Source organism: Pseudorasbora parva, chromosome 2 (genome assembly GCF_024679245.1).
Source record: "Pseudorasbora parva isolate DD20220531a chromosome 2, ASM2467924v1, whole genome shotgun sequence".
Taxonomy (NCBI): Eukaryota; Metazoa; Chordata; class Actinopteri; order Cypriniformes; family Gobionidae; genus Pseudorasbora; species Pseudorasbora parva.
Window position 1 is genome coordinate 52,567,795 of NC_090173.1, and position 18,495 is coordinate 52,586,289.

Below are 18,495 nucleotides of genomic sequence, written 5' to 3' on the forward strand. Positions count from 1 at the left end.
ATATCATTCCTTTTGTTTAGTTTCAGCTTTAGCAGGACGATAACAGACCGAGCACCATTCCTCCTTCTCAAGCAGTCTCTCTCTCTCTCTTACACAGATAGTCTCTTATATTAAATTCATTAACCTTTAACCTTCACAAAGTTTTAGAAATTGGTTTATCCTTAAAGAATAAATTTGTATCAGAAATTTAAATGTTTAACTTTCCCATTAGAGCTATATAATCATCTCAAAATAAGTTATGCTATGAATTTTTTTCTTCAAGTTACTTTAGTTAAATACCTTTTGTTATCCAGACCTCCTCTTTAAACTTCAACAGCTGTCCTTAGCTTTAGACACCACCATGCCTCCACATTCTCCTCTGCCATATCTAATGACCTGCAGGATTAAACTCATGATATGGAAATATTAGTTCAATATCACACAGTTTTACTGATTCAGTTAATGCATTTTTGTTCTGGTCTCCACAAAAGTTAATGACAATCACCTCATGGTCTCAGCTGGCTCTTGAATGACCTTTACCATCATAACTTTCACTCAGGGTCTTCCCTGGCATTCACAAACAGTGCGGTATTTGAGTGAGCGGTATGGAGGAGCCATTATTAGGGCAGGCCATGCTGTGTCCTGTCTGGACTCTCGGCCCCTACAACCACAGCGTCCCCCCTTACTGATGCTGCTGGCCTCACAGACATCGGTTCAACTCTCATACACACCTCACATAAAAACACCTCCCTTCTTGAAAGTGCCCAATGGCGGTGACCCCCATGTCTTAGGTCGTCCCCCGCTGGCCAAAAGAGGATCTTACCCGTCTTCGGCGAATCACCCTCATTCACATTGGTCATCGCTTGAGATCTTTGACCCTTAAAAAGGATCAGATGTTTTTCTGGAGCCTTGGGGAAAGTGCATTCAAGAGTCACCAGAGCCATTTAGTCTGCTTACTATAGGTAGAACATGGAGACAGGTTAATCATAACACTACTTAATCACTGATACCATTTTACATCCTTCAAACCGCAACATATTAGTGCGTAGATTATACTCAGTGAATTTAGCCATAACAACTGTCCATTCAACTTCATGTCCTGCATGTTGACTCTGACCTGATCCATTGGTCCTGTGCATGGTGGCGGCTAAGATTAGACAAAGATGTCACTGGTCATGGGATAATTTATTTAAAAATTTCAGTTCATTAAAATTCTGTATTTGAAAACATTTGATACCTTTATTATTGCCCTCCTAATGGCACTTTCAATCTTTTTACCAAATCACTGTCTCTATGATTTTCAACTGATGCACTGTGCTTTTAATAGAAATATCTTATCACCTATGACACAGGCTCAGATAACAGCATTGAGCTGGTTTTGAATGAGAGAGAGAGACTCTGAGTTATTCAGGATGGTTCACTGTTTTCATAAACTTTATACTACTCACACTAGCTCAGCATAAGATCTGGCTAGAAATTAAAATTGTTTTCAAATAAGACATCAAACATTTCCTTTAAACTCTTTCCTTAGACAGAGATCACATTTTCCATTAATCATAAGTTTATATTTGTCTTTTTTTTTGTCTTTTTTTTTTCATACAATTAATTTAGAAACTACACATTTCTCAGATGAAATCTCTGTTACTGTAGCAAGTTCAGCCATGGCACCAGAAATGGTGGGGGCCAGATTCAGATAAGCAAATGGTTTTATTACAGCTCTGCACCAGCTTATCTTTTTTTAAAACCAAAACACCAACAATCTAGGGTTTTTAACATATTAACACCAATTTATTTTATAAACAGTGTTTTTACCAACATTCAGACAAATTAACATTATTAGAATTTTTCAAGAGTTAGAGGAACAGGAACCACCTTTTTCATGAATCTGTCATTTAAACCTCTATGTCACTATTTATATATTTTCTTGCCTCACTTTTTTCAGTCAATGTCTTTAATTTTACCTCATAATTTTAATTAATTTTCATAGATCTTTCCTTCAAAAATAATTACTTAAGACCTTATATTCATATTTCATTATTTTGTTAGACAGAGTGTAAGCCACTTCTTTGTTACTTTCTTACTTTGTTTCATCTACAAAATGTAATCTGATGGGCTGATTTGCCACCATTACTACACCTTATGGGTGGGTGGTTACAGTTACATACAAAATGGCCCTGCTGACCACAATTAAAACTCTCTGTCCTTCAGCAACTGGCATGTTTCAGTCTAGTTCCCAGTCTGTAAGGCGGTGCCTAAAGCGGCACTCGCTCGGACAGTCAGAGAAGAGAAGAGTGCGCGAGAGGGGAGGGGGCAGATAAGACTGGCTGCTCACACATCTTGGTGTATTCGCTTTTTCAAAAACAATCTCAAGCCCTTTTTCAGACTACAACTCAATTCCAGTAATTTCAGCCAATTTATTACGTTTGGCAATTAGACTATACCATCCCTCAGTAATCTTCTGGGATTTTTCTTTCAGGGGTTAAACCCCACCCATTTTACAAATTCATTAATACGCACTCTTTGTTTGTAGCCAGTCAAGTTGCTGTTTAACTTTTCAATCAGAATTAAAACCTTGCTGCCATATTTTTATTTTTTTTATAAATATGTTCTGCAAATTTATTTTAAGTGAGGGCTTCAGAACAAAACTAGTTACTGATCATGTCACAATTTATCAGCCATATTATAGTCAAAGTACATACTCACCGAAACAGCAAGAGATGGAGGCGGCGATCTTTACCCAACACAGCTGTGGCTTCTGCGTGATGAAACTGCATAGGACACTTGTACGAAAACGTCACACATACTGGTCCGTGCCAATTTGGGTCACAATTTTTATTTTACTCGGGATCGTTCCAGATGCATCACTGGCAAAACAACTCCTGAATCAATTTTTATTTTGTTTAACTAATAACTAATATTTTATTCCCTGACTGCCTGATTCTCTAAGTTCTAAACTCTAAGTTCGGGGTACCCCTATCTGAGATGGAAGAGAGAGAGCAGGTTTGCGATGCCCCCTGGTCCATGTGACCGTCTCTTAAGACTCTAACTCAGACAAACAGATCACAGACCAGAGAGACGTGCCCCTGTAGAGGTGGTGCTACACCAGTGGCCCCTATTGGGCTTTCCCCTGTATTAGACACGTGTCTTGCGCTGTCTGCTACGCGTTAGCCGTTGCCCGTAGTAACGTGGCGTGCTCTCAGCGACCTTCTTATACCCTTATGCTGTTCCCAAAAAACAAACACTTAGTATAATTAATCCCCATTCCTATCGAAATGAAGCTCTCTCGCTCCCCGTACCCAATCTCTTCCAGTCAGACAGCCCTAACCAAATAATTAAAGCTTTCTACTACCTTATTTGTTGTTTGCCAGGGGTGTCACCAAGGAATGATTGCCCGTGCATCCTCCACCAAAACTGTTAGGGGTTAACAGCTTATGACCCAGGACCAGTAGTGAAGAAATGAAGACAGAGTCAGGATTGCAATTAAATAAAAGAAAAATTTACTTAAGAATAGTTTGCAGTTTCAAAAGCAGAAGTCAGCTTCAAGTCTCACAAGGAGTTCGTAGGCCGCGCTCCCTCTCTCACCGTCTCGTTGCCTCGCCCTATCGTACATACAATTGTCCCAACAGTTATACCGTTTTCAAGGTCTTATCCACGTCATTACTGCAATGTGGATGGTTCTGATTGGCTCAGAGACAATGCACAGTCATGGTAAATTTCTACTCATGTCAGTTAATCTGATGCACGTTTCCACTGACGTGTCACTTGTTGATGCTTTCACCCAGAATCAGGCCCGTAGTGACCTTCCAGATCTGGAGCAGGCGCCAGCTTGCCCAGAACAACAAGTCCACCCATCGCTTAGGGTGCCCATTGTACACCATTCTGATCTGTAACACAGAATATTGCGCACATACACAGATACACAGTCTCTCCAAGGTTGGAGCTGATTAAGCTCCAGTTCTTACCAAAACATACTGATAACATGTGCTTTCTTTTAGTGAGAGGGACACACAATAGTACAGGCAATATTCATCTTGAGTCTTTAGTGTTTCAGTAAAAGAAAATAAAAAAGGTATAAAACATAATAAATTAAATGAAAGACAAATCCATATTTCATATCTGGAAGCCGGGCTAAATGAGCAAACCCTGTTACTGCACTCCTGACATGTTAGGGGTGTGTGATACCTCAAATCCAAACACACAACCTTGTTGCCAGTGTTTAGTGACACATCACACATCTCTAGGCCAGACCCTCAGTCACTCCTCAGAGACCAAATACACACTTTAGAAAACAAGAAACTAAAACAAAATCATAACTGGATAGAATCATTATAATAATATAGGATAAATATTGATTAAAGTTTTGATTATGAAGTTAATTAGGATATGAATATATACAGGTATATTGAAGCGGCAGTGGATTTCAGAATCCCCCCCTTCAACACACTACAGTAAATTATGCACAATTACACTCAACTAACCCCCAAGTAAGTATGTTGGGTTACACTTTACTTGGTAACACTTTATTTTAGTGTCCTTGTTACTGTATGAATGTAGTTATAACAAATTATGCATAATTACATGGAAGTAACCCTCAACCAAACCCTAATCCCTCCCTAACCCTATAGTGATTACATGTAGTTACTAAATATTACTCTATACTTACATTTATAATTATTACACTGTAATATGGACAGCTTACAATAAAGTATAACCGTTTATTTTAAGGTGTCATTACAGTGTAATTATATATTTAAATGCAGAGTAATATTAACTAACTATGCATAAGTACATCTTTATTTGGTAACACTTTATATTACGTGGCCTTAAGTACTATGTACTTACATCAAAAAATAAGTACAATGCACTTAGTGTGTTCAAATTCTATTGCAAAAACACCTTTACTGATATTGAGGTGGGATACGGGTAGAGTTAGGGACAGGTGTGGTGGTGTGGGTCAGTTTAAGGGTAAAGTTAGGGACAGGTGTGGTGGTGTGGGTCAGTTTAAGGGTAAAGTTAGGGACAGGTGTGGTGGTGTGGGTCAGTTTAAGGGTAAAGTTAGGGGCAGGTGTGGTGGTGTGGGTCAGTTTAAGGGTAAAGTTAGGGACAGGTGTGGTGGTGTGGGTCAGTTTAAGGGTAAAGTTAGGGACAGGTGTGGTGGTGTGGGTCAGTTTAAGGGTAAAGTTAGGGACAGGTGTGGTGGTGTGGGTCAGTTTAAGGGTAAAGTTAGGGACAGGTGTGGTGGTGTGGGTCAGTTTAAGGGTAAGGTTAGGGTCAGGTGTGGTGGTGTGGGTCAGTTTAAGGGTAAAGTTAGGGTCAGGTGTGGTGGTGTGGGTCAGTTTAAGGGTAAAGTTAGGGACAGGTGTGGTGGTGTGGGTCAGTTTAAGGGTAAAGTTAGGGACAGGTGTGGTGGTGTGGGTCAGTTTAAGGGTAAAGTTAGGGACAGGTGTGGTGGTGTGGGTCAGTTTAAGGGTAAGGTTAGGGTCAGGTGTGGTGGTGTGGGTCAGTTTAAGGGTAAAGTTAGGGTCAGGTGTGGTGGTGTGGGTCAGTTTAAGGGTAAGGTTAGGGTCAGGTGTGGTGGTGTGGGTCAGTTTAAGGGTAAAGTTAGGGTCAGGTGTGGTGGTGTGGGTCAGTTTAAGGGTAAAGTTAGGGACAGGTGTGTTGGTGTGGGTCAGTTTAAGGGTAAAGTTAGGGTCAGGTGTGGTGGTAGGGGTCAGTTTAAGGGTAAAGTTAGGGTCAGGTGTGGTGGTGTGGGTCAGTTTAAGGGTAAAGTTAGGGACAGGTGTGGTGGTGTGGGTCAGTTTAAGGGTAAAGTTAGGGACAGGTGTGGTGGTGTGGGTCAGTTTAAGGGTAAAGTTAGGGTCAGGTGTGGTGGTAGGGGTCAGTTTAAGGGTAAAGTTAGGGTCAGGTGTGGTGGTGTGGGTCAGTTTAAGGGTAAAGTTAGGGTCAGGTGTGGTGGTGTGGGTCAGTTTAAGGGTAAAGTTAGGGTCAGGTGTGGTGGTGTGGGTCAGTTTAAGGGTAAAGTTAGTGTCAGGTGTGGTGGTAGGGGTCAGTTTAAGGGTAAAGTTAGGGACAGGTGTGGTGGTGTGGGTCAGTTTAAGGGTAAAGTTAGGGTCAGGTGTGGTGGTGTGGGTCAGTTTAAGGGTAAAGTTAGGGCCAGGTGTGGTGGTGTGGGTCAGTTTAAGGGTAAAGTTAGGGTCAGGTGTGGTGGTGTGGGTCAGTTTAAGGGTAAAGTTAGGGTCAGGTGTGGTGGTGTGGGTCAGTTTAAGGGTAAAGTTAGGGTCAGGTGTGGTGGTGTGGGTCAGTTTAAGGGTAAAGTTAGGGACAGGTGTGGTGGTGTGGGTCAGTTTAAGGGTAAAGTTAGGGTCGGATGTAGTGGTGTGGGTCAGTTTAAGGGTAAGGTTAGGGTCAGGTGTGGTGGTGTGGGTCAGTCTAAGGGTAAGGTTAGGGTCAGTTGTGGTGGTGTGGGTCAGTTTAAGGGTAAAGTTAGGGTCAGGTGTGGTGGTGTGGGTCAGTTTAAGGGTAAGGTTAGGGTCAGGTGTGGTGGTGTGGGTCAGTTTAAGGGTAAAGTTAGGGTCAGGTGTGGTGGTGTGGGTCAGTTTAAGGGTAAAGTTAGGGACAGTTGTGGTGGTGTGGGTAAGTTTAAGGGTAAAGTTAGGGACAGGTGTGGTGGTGTGGGTCAGTTTAAGGGTAAAGTTAGGGTCAGGTGTGGTGGTGTGGGTCAGTTTAAGGGTAAAGTTAGGGTCAGGTGTGGTGGTGTGGGTCAGTTTAAGGGTAAAGTTAGGGTCAGGCGTGGTGGTGTGGGTCAGTTCAAGGGTAAAGTTAGGGTCAGGTGTGGTGGTGTGGGTCAGTTCAAGGGTCAAGTTAGGGACAGGTGTGGTGGTGTGGGTCAGTTTAAGAGTAAAGTTAGGGTCAGGTGTGGTGTGGGTCAGTTTAAGGGTAAGGTGTGGTGGTGTGGGTCAGTTTAAGGGTAAGGTTAGGGTCAGGTGTGGTGGTGTGGGTCAGTCTAAGGGTAAGGTTAGCGTCAGGTGTGGTGGTGTGGGTCAGTTTAAGGGTAAAGTTAGGGTCAGGTGTAGTGGTGTGGGTCAGTTTAAGGGTAAGGTTAGGGTCAGGTGTGGTGGTGTGGGTCAGTTTAAGGGTAAAGTTAGGGTCAGGTGTGGTGGTGTGGGTCAGTTTAAGGGTAAAGTTAGGGTCAGGTGTGTTGGTGTGGGTCAGTTTAAGGGTAAAGTTAGGGTCAGGTGTGGTGGTAGGGGTCAGTTTAAGGGAAAAGTTAGGGACAGGTGTGGTGGTGTGGGTCAGTTTAAGGGTAAAGTTAGGGGCAGGTGTGGTGGTGTGGGTCAGTTTAAGGGTAAAGTTAGGGCCAGGTGTGGTGGTGTGGGTCAGTTTAAGGGTAAAGTTAGGGTCAGATGTAGTGGTGTGGGTCAGTTTAAGGGTAAGGTTAGGGTCAGGTGTGGTGGTGTGGGTCAGTCTAAGGGTAAGGTTAGGGTCAGGTGTGGTGGTGTGGGTCAGTTTAAGGGTAAAGTTAGGGTCAGGTGTGGTGGTGTGGGTCAGTTTAAGGGTAAGGTTAGGGTCAGGTGTGGTGGTGTGGGTCAGTTTAAGGGTAAAGTTAGGGTCAGGTGTGGTGGTGTGGGTCAGTTTAAGGGTAAAGTTAGGGTCAGGTGTGGTGGTGTGGGTCAGTTTAAGGGTAAAGTTAGGGTCAGGTGTGGTGGTGTGGGTCAGTTTAATGGTAAAGTTAGGGACAGGTGTGGTGGTGTGGGTCAGTTTAAGGGTAAAGTTAGGGTCAGGTGTGGTGGTGTGGGTCAGTTTAAGGGTAAGGTTAGGGTCAGGTGTGGTGGTGTGGGTCAGTTTAAGGGTAAAGTTAGGGTCAGGTGTGGTGGTGTGGGTCAGTTTAAGGGTAAAGTTAGGGACAGTTGTGGTGGTGTGGGTAAGTTTAAGGGTAAAGTTAGGGACAGGTGTGGTGGTGTGGGTCAGTTTAAGGGTAAAGTTAGGGTCAGGTGTGGTGGTGTGGGTCAGTTTAAGGGTAAAGTTAGGGTCAGGTGTGGTGGTGTGGGTCAGTTTAAGGGTAAAGTTAGGGTCAGGCGTGGTGGTGTGGGTCAGTTCAAGGGTAAAGTTAGGGTCAGGTGTGGTGGTGTGGGTCAGTTCAAGGGTCAAGTTAGGGACAGGTGTGGTGGTGTGGGTCAGTTTAAGAGTAAAGTTAGGGTCAGGTGTGGTGTGGGTCAGTTTAAGGGTAAGGTGTGGTGGTGTGGGTCAGTTTAAGGGTAAGGTTAGGGTCAGGTGTGGTGGTGTGGGTCAGTCTAAGGGTAAGGTTAGCGTCAGGTGTGGTGGTGTGGGTCAGTTTAAGGGTAAAGTTAGGGTCAGGTGTAGTGGTGTGGGTCAGTTTAAGGGTAAGGTTAGGGTCAGGTGTGGTGGTGTGGGTCAGTTTAAGGGTAAAGTTAGGGTCAGGTGTGGTGGTGTGGGTCAGTTTAAGGGTAAAGTTAGGGTCAGGTGTGTTGGTGTGGGTCAGTTTAAGGGTAAAGTTAGGGTCAGGTGTGGTGGTAGGGGTCAGTTTAAGGGAAAAGTTAGGGACAGGTGTGGTGGTGTGGGTCAGTTTAAGGGTAAAGTTAGGGGCAGGTGTGGTGGTGTGGGTCAGTTTAAGGGTAAAGTTAGGGCCAGGTGTGGTGGTGTGGGTCAGTTTAAGGGTAAAGTTAGGGTCAGATGTAGTGGTGTGGGTCAGTTTAAGGGTAAGGTTAGGGTCAGGTGTGGTGGTGTGGGTCAGTCTAAGGGTAAGGTTAGGGTCAGGTGTGGTGGTGTGGGTCAGTTTAAGGGTAAAGTTAGGGTCAGGTGTGGTGGTGTGGGTCAGTTTAAGGGTAAGGTTAGGGTCAGGTGTGGTGGTGTGGGTCAGTTTAAGGGTAAAGTTAGGGTCAGGTGTGGTGGTGTGGGTCAGTTTAAGGGTAAAGTTAGGGTCAGGTGTGGTGGTGTGGGTCAGTTTAAGGGTAAAGTTAGGGTCAGGTGTGGTGGTGTGGGTCAGTTTAATGGTAAAGTTAGGGACAGGTGTGGTGGTGTGGGTCAGTTTAAGGGTAAAGTTAGGGACAGGTGTGGTGGTGTGGGTCAGTTTAAGGGTAAAGTTAGGGACAGGTGTGGTGATGTGGGTCAGTTTAAGGGTAAAGTTAGGGTCAGGTGTGGTGGTGTGGGTCAGTTTAAGGGTAAAGTTAGGGTCAGGTGTGGTGGTGTGGGTCAGTTTAAGGGTAAAGTTAGGGTCAGGTGTGGTGGTGTGGGTCAGTTTAAGGGTAAAGTTAGGGACAGGTGTGGTGGTGTGGGTCAGTTTAAGGGTTTGGTGTAAGGGAAGTGTCAATGTAACTACAGAAATTAATTACAGACATGCAGGTAATTTTAAAAATGTAAGTACAATGTAAAAACATGTACACGATAAGTGCATTGTATCAAATGATTAATTACAATGTTAGTACATAGTAGTTAAGGCCACCTAATATAAAGTGGGTCCCTTTGTTTTAGTGTCCTTGTTACGTTACATGTACTTACTATAGTAATAACAGTAAATGATTTATAATTACATGCAACTAACCCTCATCCTAATCCTATATTACTCTGTACTTAATTATATAATCACACTGTAACAATGACACCTTATCAAAGTGTAAGCCTTTATTTTACGTGTGTTCGTGTGTTTATGTTTATGTTAAGGAGTGCAATACCTGTTGGTACAACACAGCAATAATTGTAATTTTAACTTTTTTTTTCATGTAGACACCCTTAAAGGGATAATTAACCCAAAAAATGATAATTAGCCCATGATTTTCTCCCCCTCAAGCCATCCCAGGTGTGTATGACATTCTTCTTTCAGGCGAATACAATCAGAGTAATATTAAAAAATGTCCTGGCTCTTCCAGGCTTTATAATAAAGCTTCCCAGCCCAAAAGTACATCCATCCATTATAAAAGTGCTCCACATGACTCCAGGGGTTAATAAAGGCCTTCAGAAGCGGATCGATGGGTTTGTGTAAGAGAAATATCCACGTTATAAAGTGAAATATGTAGCTTCTGCCGTCCGTATTTAACCTGCTGTTGAGTTGGGTGAAACCATCCCTTAATGGCATAATTGTGCAGTTAGTCAAGTTTGAGAGGCGAGTTTGTTCTTGTGTTCTAATGGAAGTTCTTTTGTGCGTTGTTTTACCACCGCAGTTCCATGGTAACCATAGTTACTGTTGCTGCTGTAAAACCATAATAATAATGATAATAAATTAAAAATTTAATAAATTATAAAAGATTGCCGTCGTGAAAAGTGAAGCCACCGCACCGCCATGTTGGTATTTCCTCACATTCTACTGAATCAACAGGAAATCATCTAAACGGTTCACTGTAAAAAATGATTTTATGGCAAAGTAAATAAAACTGAAAAAGTCTGCATATTGAACAAAATGTTTACACATTTCTGAATTAGTTTTTCATGTTTTGTTTCAGTGTTTAGTTTGAAATGCTTTCAAAATGTTTTGATAGAGATTAAGATGCTATCTTAAACATTTAAACCCGAGTGAAGCATTAGCTACATGTTTCTGTGTGTGCTTATTTTTAATTTCTTGTCAATAAATGACCCTTAACTGCACATTGTCACAGTATTATTTTGTCACATTATAAAAGCAACATTTAATTTAATTTAAAATAACCAGCACTCAATTAAACAAGTAAACTGTATTAAAAGGATCAGTGATTTAAATTAATATAAAATATGGTCATAACAGCAGTGTATAAACAAGTAAATTACATTAAATAGAGTCAATAGATTTACCTAAGTATATTAACTACATCCAATTTGTAAGTAAAAATTACTCAACAAAATTTAACAGGCCAAGTTATATGTACTTGTGCACTTTGTACATTTTACTCAGCTTAGTTAAGTAAATTTACTTAATTTCCTTAGGTGTTAAATTTACTCGAAAAAATTTAGTGCAAAACGTTGAGAAATAAAAATCGAGTAAATTCTACTTATTGTTTTTTTCTTCTAAGAGTGCATCATCAGCCCTTCCCAGGTCCGTATCAAAGCGCTGCGTTTCCAGATAACGAACGAACGAAGATTTTCTGTAGGTTTAATGGCAGTCATACAAATAAAGAAAAACAAAACAAATCTGGGAGGATATTACTGTAAAATGAACTATAAGCAGGGACATTAAAATCACTTTGCGAGCCTCAAGGGAACCACAGAGGTCAACAATGAATAAAACAGGTGCATGATGGGCCAAAGGACTCCCCTTCTTTCACTGGAAGAAGAAAAGCCACTGTCAATACCTCAGATGGGATTTGTGTTGGTATTGACCTCCACGGAGGAATAGGAATGCCTGAACCTAAACCAGGTCCATCATGCTCACAGGAGCAATCAGGTTCACCTCCCATTGGCAGACACCTACCATTACGCTATAGGCCTTTCTGGAGTAAAGGCTAGAGATCTGGAAAATGCTGAAGAAATAGGGAAGTATTTTAGGCATACATTTTATGCTGTTTTGTCCTGAGATGCCTTTAGCGCAAGCTACCTAAAAAATATCCTTATTTTATAGGACATTTAAAATGCGAGTATCCACAGCACCAACATTTTGAACTTGGACCACTTTATGTGTGTATGGGAAGCTTTTCAATTTGGGTCGGCCAAATCCAGGCGGAAATAGTAAATGGAGTAATTTAGTGTAAATACATTACTTTGTCTAAAACAAAGTTTCCTACAAAGTGCCAAAGTGATGCATATCTCCAGAAAGTTGGAAATGGTAGCACTTCCAGCTTTCAAATGGTCCCACATATGAGGTCATCGCTCCTCCACAGACATTTCAAACTGAAAGTATATACATGACGATGTGATTCTGGACCCTGTACGGGGTCCGTGGAGTTGAAGTGGTTATATGAGCTGATCTGCTGTGTCCAGAGATGTTCGTTTTTCTTCCAGATCCACTCTTGAGCCCCTTCTGAACACAAAGGTTTTAGATATCAAAATAGCAACATGGGTCGACAGAAACAATAACAATGTCATCCAGATTTAGACAACCATTTTCTCACAAAGTTCCTCATGTTTTTTCCCATCTTGAGTTCAAACTTTTTGGATTGAATGTATAAACCATATACATATTTCACATGTCATGTAAAGATTAAGAATGGATTATGCCTAACTACCTAACTTGACCTGACTTACTCCATGTGAAAAAAAGCTTACAAAAAATATGTTTTCTTAATGAAAAGGGGGAAATACATTTAATGAGATGTTATCCTCCTCAACACGTGTACCTCCACCCAAAGTGTCGTCCGTATTGCACAAAGGGAGGCGTTGTTTCTTACTGCTCGCTATTGAACTCCAAGACCCAATAAGGACTCAGGAACCAGTACTGCACATTCAGAATGTAAAGTTATTTCACACTCTTATATAATGTGTGTGTATTAGTATATTATCCATGCATTGGATTTGGTTTTATATTGTGCTTCAATAAAGTAATGTAGTAGCCTGTGCCATGTGAATTTTATTCAGAATAGCATCTTTATTTAAAACAAGTGCAAAATGCTATTTTATTTACTGTTACACATTTCAGTTTAATCTTTTGGTATAGTTCTGTGACAACCAGCATCAAAATGTTATTTTAATAAAACTCTTAAAACCCAGGACCATTTTTGGGACATTTGGCCTACCCAAATTAAAACGCGTCACACACACACACACACACACACACACACACACGCACACGCACACGCACACGCACACACACAGTGGTCTAAAGTTGGAAACCCTTTGAAGTTTCAGAAAACACTGCTAAAAGTCATAAACATCTGAGCTCTTAAACCCCCCCCCCCCCCCCCCCAAAAAAAAAAAAAAAAAAATTAGGCGCTTTCAAAATGCATTTGACGGGTTGATTTACAGCGATACGGACAGTGTCCTCTTCATATCTAAAAATGGCGATTGGGAACCACCACTAGGCCCCTTTCTTGGCGACCTCACTAATGAACTTGATTCTGAGACTATATAGTTGAATTATGTTCAGCCGCTCCAAAAGCGTATGGTTATCGAACGGCTAATGCTAAGACATGTATGAAAGCCAAAGGCATCATGCTAAAGTCTGATAACTATGAAGCTATCAAAATAGACTCACTGATTGAACTTGTGGATCACCATGTGATGGGGGACGGTACCGGTCGCCACATTCTGGCACACACCGACAACACAGTGAGAAATAAAAGACATTTCACACTTCACAACAAGACCGTTGTTCAAAAGTTCCAGATAGTGTTTACTAAAAGAGCGCTTCTCCCTGATTATAGCACAACGGTTTTGGTCGGGGGGTACGAGACACAAATGGGTTTGATTTCAGACGCCATCATCCTTTCAGCTGTCTGATATCCGGGCCAACGGACTCTGGAAAATGTTTTTTTTTTTTAATTTGTTGAATGTTGATTTCTAAAAATATTGCTAATATTGTATTGATTTATTCCTCATGGCAGCCATTGTATGATGAATTGTTGTATAATGATATTAAATTTGTTGAAGGTATACGCCAGACACTGGAGGATTGTAATTTGTTCCCTCCTGATAAGTTTACTAGTGATTGATGATTTCATGCAGGAAGCATCCAACAGCAAGATCATCGAGAAACTTCTCACTGTTTATGTGCATCATAAAAATGTAAGTGTATTTTACATAACTGATTTTGGATTTTCTCAGGGTAAATCCAGCAGGACCATAAGCTTAAATGCACACTATTTGATATAGTTTAAAAACCCCAGAGACAGAACACAGATTAAAGTGTTAGGGAGGCAGATGTCTCCTGGAAACGCAGCTTTTTTTACTGAATGTTCCACTGATGCTACGAGTACAGCTTTCGGATATCTTATGGCTGATTTTAAAGCAAGAACCCCCGAGCAGTATCGTCTCAGAACAGATTTATTATCTCAACACCCTGTTGTGGACCTCCAGAAAAGAAAACACTGAGAAAATAAAATGTCTGCAAGACTTCTCTCTCTTTTAAAGCTGCTATTAAAAGCAACACCCAAACAAAGACGTGTTAGGCAGCTCCAGATGAGTTGGTTTTAACCCTGTGTGAAGTATAGCGCTAAACACACTCCATGGGAATATCCCGCTCACACAACAACAATATCGGGAACTGAAGAGAAGAAAAACTGCGGATAAAGAGATTGGTGTCAGGAAAAAGAGACAGTTGATAAATCAACAGGGTGGTTTTCGACTCCCGCTTTTAAGTGTTGCAATTCCTTTTCTAACCGGATCGATTCCATCGAAATAATCTGGGTTATGGAGCATGCAGAGAGGATGATCCTCGTCCCCCAACATCAGCTAGAGAAGATAAAAGCTGATACACCACGGGAAACTATTCAACAACATGTGGGAAATAATCTAGATATGACATTAAGAAATATTTGACCTCTATCCGCATGAAAAGGCCAAGATGTACACCGCTGTTCTGCGAAGGTTTTTAACAATTTGTAGAAAAGGGGACGGCGAGACCAACACGTTAACATTAACACTCCCTCCGCATGTTCAACCTGATAAAGAAGAAGAAGCATCAGTCTCCAGGAAGAGTGCCAAAGATCAAATAGATGTTGTTGCGGACGACATTTTGAAGAATATTCCACAAGATGTCTAAAATGAAAGATGTTACCTCATGGTCTGAGACGGGGGAGTTTGTTTTTAAAGGCCGTTTTATCCCTGGTTCACACATGATGGATTTCATTAAAAGTGTTACGACACCACAAAAGATTGTTGATGAACGGAGACCTACAGGATGGGCCGAGTTTCTGCAGGCCTTCGCCACTTTAAACCTTATTACCTTATATTGCGACTTACACCGCATTCAACAGTTCCGAATCACTATGTTAGACACGCGATAAACTCTTTCAAAGACAAAGCATCGCCATCATTCGGCTCATCGGAAAAAAGTCAAAAACAGAGAGTGCAGCTAAACAGACCGACATCAGCCTCTAGTTATTCAAAAGACACGCTTTTCAAATCACCCTCACTTGACCGTAGTCAGCGGCGGAGTTTTTAATCACATGTGTGTGTATGCGCTGTGTTTTCATGTTCCACATTGTTATTAACTGTGTTTCTCCACTGTTTGTGTACCAATAAATAAACGAGTCAAAAGAATAATCATCTGTTTCTTGATTTGTTTATTGAAATATCAATCAATATCAATCTCATTTGAATGCATTTTCATTACAAGGTGATTGTTTGAGTTTTCACAAATACCGACACATTTTGATCATTTTTTCTAAAATCGTCACAATACTGGTTCATCACATATTAATAATCACGAGCCTTTGTCATGTGGTGGAGGAAGAACAGGCGATGCTGGCCGCATGTGTCTGACGATAAATATTGCTCTTGCTTTACTGACGTCTTTCTGCGTTTGAAACTCTGATTGGGCGATTCCATGTGACATGATCCAGATTTCGCTCGGTTGTCCTCTATCTTTTAACACACGTTAGATGTTCATTCGTGTTTATTTCGCTGTAACTGGCGGAAGAGAAGATCAGTTCACGGCCGCTTCTCTTCAGCTGAGCCAGAGCGATCTCACGCCACAGCCACAAAACGCCATTTATGTTTTTGACTTTCGTCATAAAATGGACGTCATTTGAAATCGGAGACTTTTTTATATCAATAGTAGGCCTAACAAAGCACAAAGCGATTTAATGGATGTGAGGCGCGCTGCAATGATCCATTTATTCATCAACTGAATACAGGAGGACTAGTCTTTTCATTTAAGAATAGATATCGCTTGTGAAAATATTTTTTCCCCAGCTCTAAATTATAGTGTCATTTATAGTGACGCTGACGCGTGTCAACAATGCTCAATGACTGAACAAAACTTTGCTAAGCACTTGACGTCTCGTGATAATCCGCTACTTGCACTGAGCGTTGTGACGTACTTCCGACTTGAAGTCTTACGGCTCACTCGTTTCCGGTTTGGTCGCCATTGTTTGTGTTTCTTTAAAAATGTTCAAAAAAGAGGGTACTTTTCGATTTCAGAAACAGCAAAAGAAATACCACGAACACTGCTGTGTTCCGCTATGTACAGCTTCATCAAAATTCAACGGAACTATACGTTTTCATAGCTTTCCTGCCGATATCGAGCTTAGAAAGCGATGGCTAGTGACCATACGCCGAGACGATTTCTCTGCTTCCAGTCGCTCTAAGGTTTGTAGCAAACATTTTACTAAAGATCAGATCATTGAAGTAGGAACTCGGAAAAGGTTAGTAACCGGTGCAGTGCCAGTGCTCTTTGCTTGGAATGAATACACAATTCAGGCACCGCGGCCGAGTGTGTGGGAGAGGAGAGAGAGACCTGTGGAGGTGCTATCCGCTGAGCCCATTCCTGTTGATGTAACTATGGATCACGATTACTGTAACATTCCCGAGGCATCGTCATTAGACATGGCGTGTGCTAAAATAGAAGAACTGTCCCAAAAAGTGGAGGAGCTGAATAAACAGCTACATGAGGAACGTCTTCAGCGTGATTTCGGATTGGAACGATTTGCCAGCTCAGATGAGGACATTCGATTTTACACAAGGTAAGCCTGAGGTTTGGTAAAACGCCATATATGGTTATAAAATTAGCTCAATATACGTTGTTTGTATATACTCACGCATGTTGTTGCCTAACATGTTAGTGTACGTAAAAGAAATGTGTCAACAGTGATGTTTATGATTTTAAACACCACTTCTGGTGGTTAACAGGTTCCCCAGCTACCGTCACCTGATGTCCTTTTGGTGGCTAATCGAGCCATCCATCCACAAAATCATTCGTGTTTCCAGGTCCAAAGCTGCTGCTAGGAAACATGAAGAGATTACACATGCACGACCATCAGTGGTAGATGACTCACTTAAACACATGCACACACACAAAAAGAGTAACTGTACATTTACAGTTAGGTGAAACGCCTACAATGCAGTATGAATTTTACTGTGCTGGCTGGGTGAATACAAAACTTACCTTTCACGCATGTTTCCCTTTCCAGAGACAGCTGCTGCAGCCAATTGAGGAGTTTTGTCTTTTCCTCATCTACCTGTCAGTTGGTTTGAAGGAGAGAGACCTAGCACACCGTTTCCATGTGCACCCGTCCACAGTGAGCAGAATCATTTCAACATGGAAAAACTACCTCTATTCACTGTTGGGATCAGTGTGTGTGTGGATTTCAGCAGCTGAAGTCCTCACACACACATTACAAATGTCACTGCACAATGAAAGGCCTCATTGGTATAGCTCCCCATGGTGCAGTGACATTCGTCTCTCAGCTTTATGCCGGGTCAATAAGTGACAAGGAGTGTCGAGTTATCTGGGAATTTTACATCAGTATTTGCTTCTAACTCGACAAAAGCATCAGCCAATCACAGGGGACACAGGGAACAACTCCAAATCACTTTTCAGCTCTTGTATTTGGTCATTTTTTCAGGTCAGACAGTAATTTTACAATTTGGCTCAATGATTCGATAAGGTTGATAACCTTAAAGAAAAAAAAACAAACAAAGAAAAGAATACATAATTACTTAAGATTATATTCTTAAATGTGAACAAATGCAATGCAAATACAGACTTTTCCACATACAACTGTCTCTAAATGTGTTAATTTACATGTTTGAGCTTACTTTCATATTTATTAAAGCATAACATTATCATTCTGCATGAACTATTTAAGTAAACCAGTGGTAGGTCACTATTTCAGATTTTCTGAATACACAAGGTTGCATTTTTTATAAACACATCATAAACTGTGCATCACGCACTTAAATAATAACCACAGCATCAAATACCTAACTAATCTTCTCTTTATTGTGCATTATAATAGTCAAATAGCACAGATTTAAGTGACAATCAGTCCTTCATATAATCAAAGATAGATATTTTCATAGCATCAGTGTCCCTGAGATGACCGATCTCTGATGCGTTTCCCGTCTTGTATTACTCACGGCAGTCTTTTAAATGTTCTGCATTCATCAATGCACACGCAGAAGTTGCATGTGCCTTTAATCCACGTCGTTAGCTCACTGCGGCGATCGCATTTTCTGCTTTCTCCCATAGACAGTAAAAGAAATGGACCGAGCGATCCCATTGCCTTCTGCGGCGTTAAGTGATGTCAGTATAGGAGCACTCACTTCCTGATGGCTGAGCGAACTGCGCAGGCTCAGACTGAGCTTGAAGACATAGATGTGACGTGAGCCTCCTGTCTGACAGCTGTAGGTCTTCTAGTAGTTGTGGAAAGTGAAAGCTGAATCACGTTGTTTAAATATTTTCTCCCGTTGCTTTTGGCTCACTATGGGCTTCTCCCCATTCTTCCCCCTTGACTTTATCAGACTTTATGTCTCCACGTCCCCCCGACTGTCTCATAGACAGTAGAAGATTGCCTGCGAGCGTCTCCTCAGGTCTATACGGTAATTTCTCAACTGTGCGACAGAGTCGCGTTGGTTATGACGCAATTGTTAGCCTATTTTTACAAAAACTATTATTACATTTTTTTACAAAAACAGCTTCTATGGGGCGATAGTGTA

The 18,495-nt window shown here is 41.5% G+C and overlaps 1 protein-coding gene and 1 long non-coding RNA gene across 2 annotated transcripts in view; one reads left to right on the forward strand and one right to left on the reverse strand.

The window, feature by feature from the left end:
* LOC137046630 (NACHT, LRR and PYD domains-containing protein 12-like) overlaps positions 1-18,495 on the forward strand; it is a 340,026-nt gene that overhangs the window by 161,756 nt on the left and 159,775 nt on the right. The window lies entirely within an intron of this gene.
* LOC137046961 (uncharacterized) lies at positions 15,962-18,022 on the reverse strand. Its single transcript, XR_010899127.1, has 2 exons — positions 17,917-18,022; positions 15,962-17,453 (listed from the first exon to the last, which is right to left on the reverse strand). It is a non-coding gene; the product is annotated as an uncharacterized lncRNA (long non-coding RNA).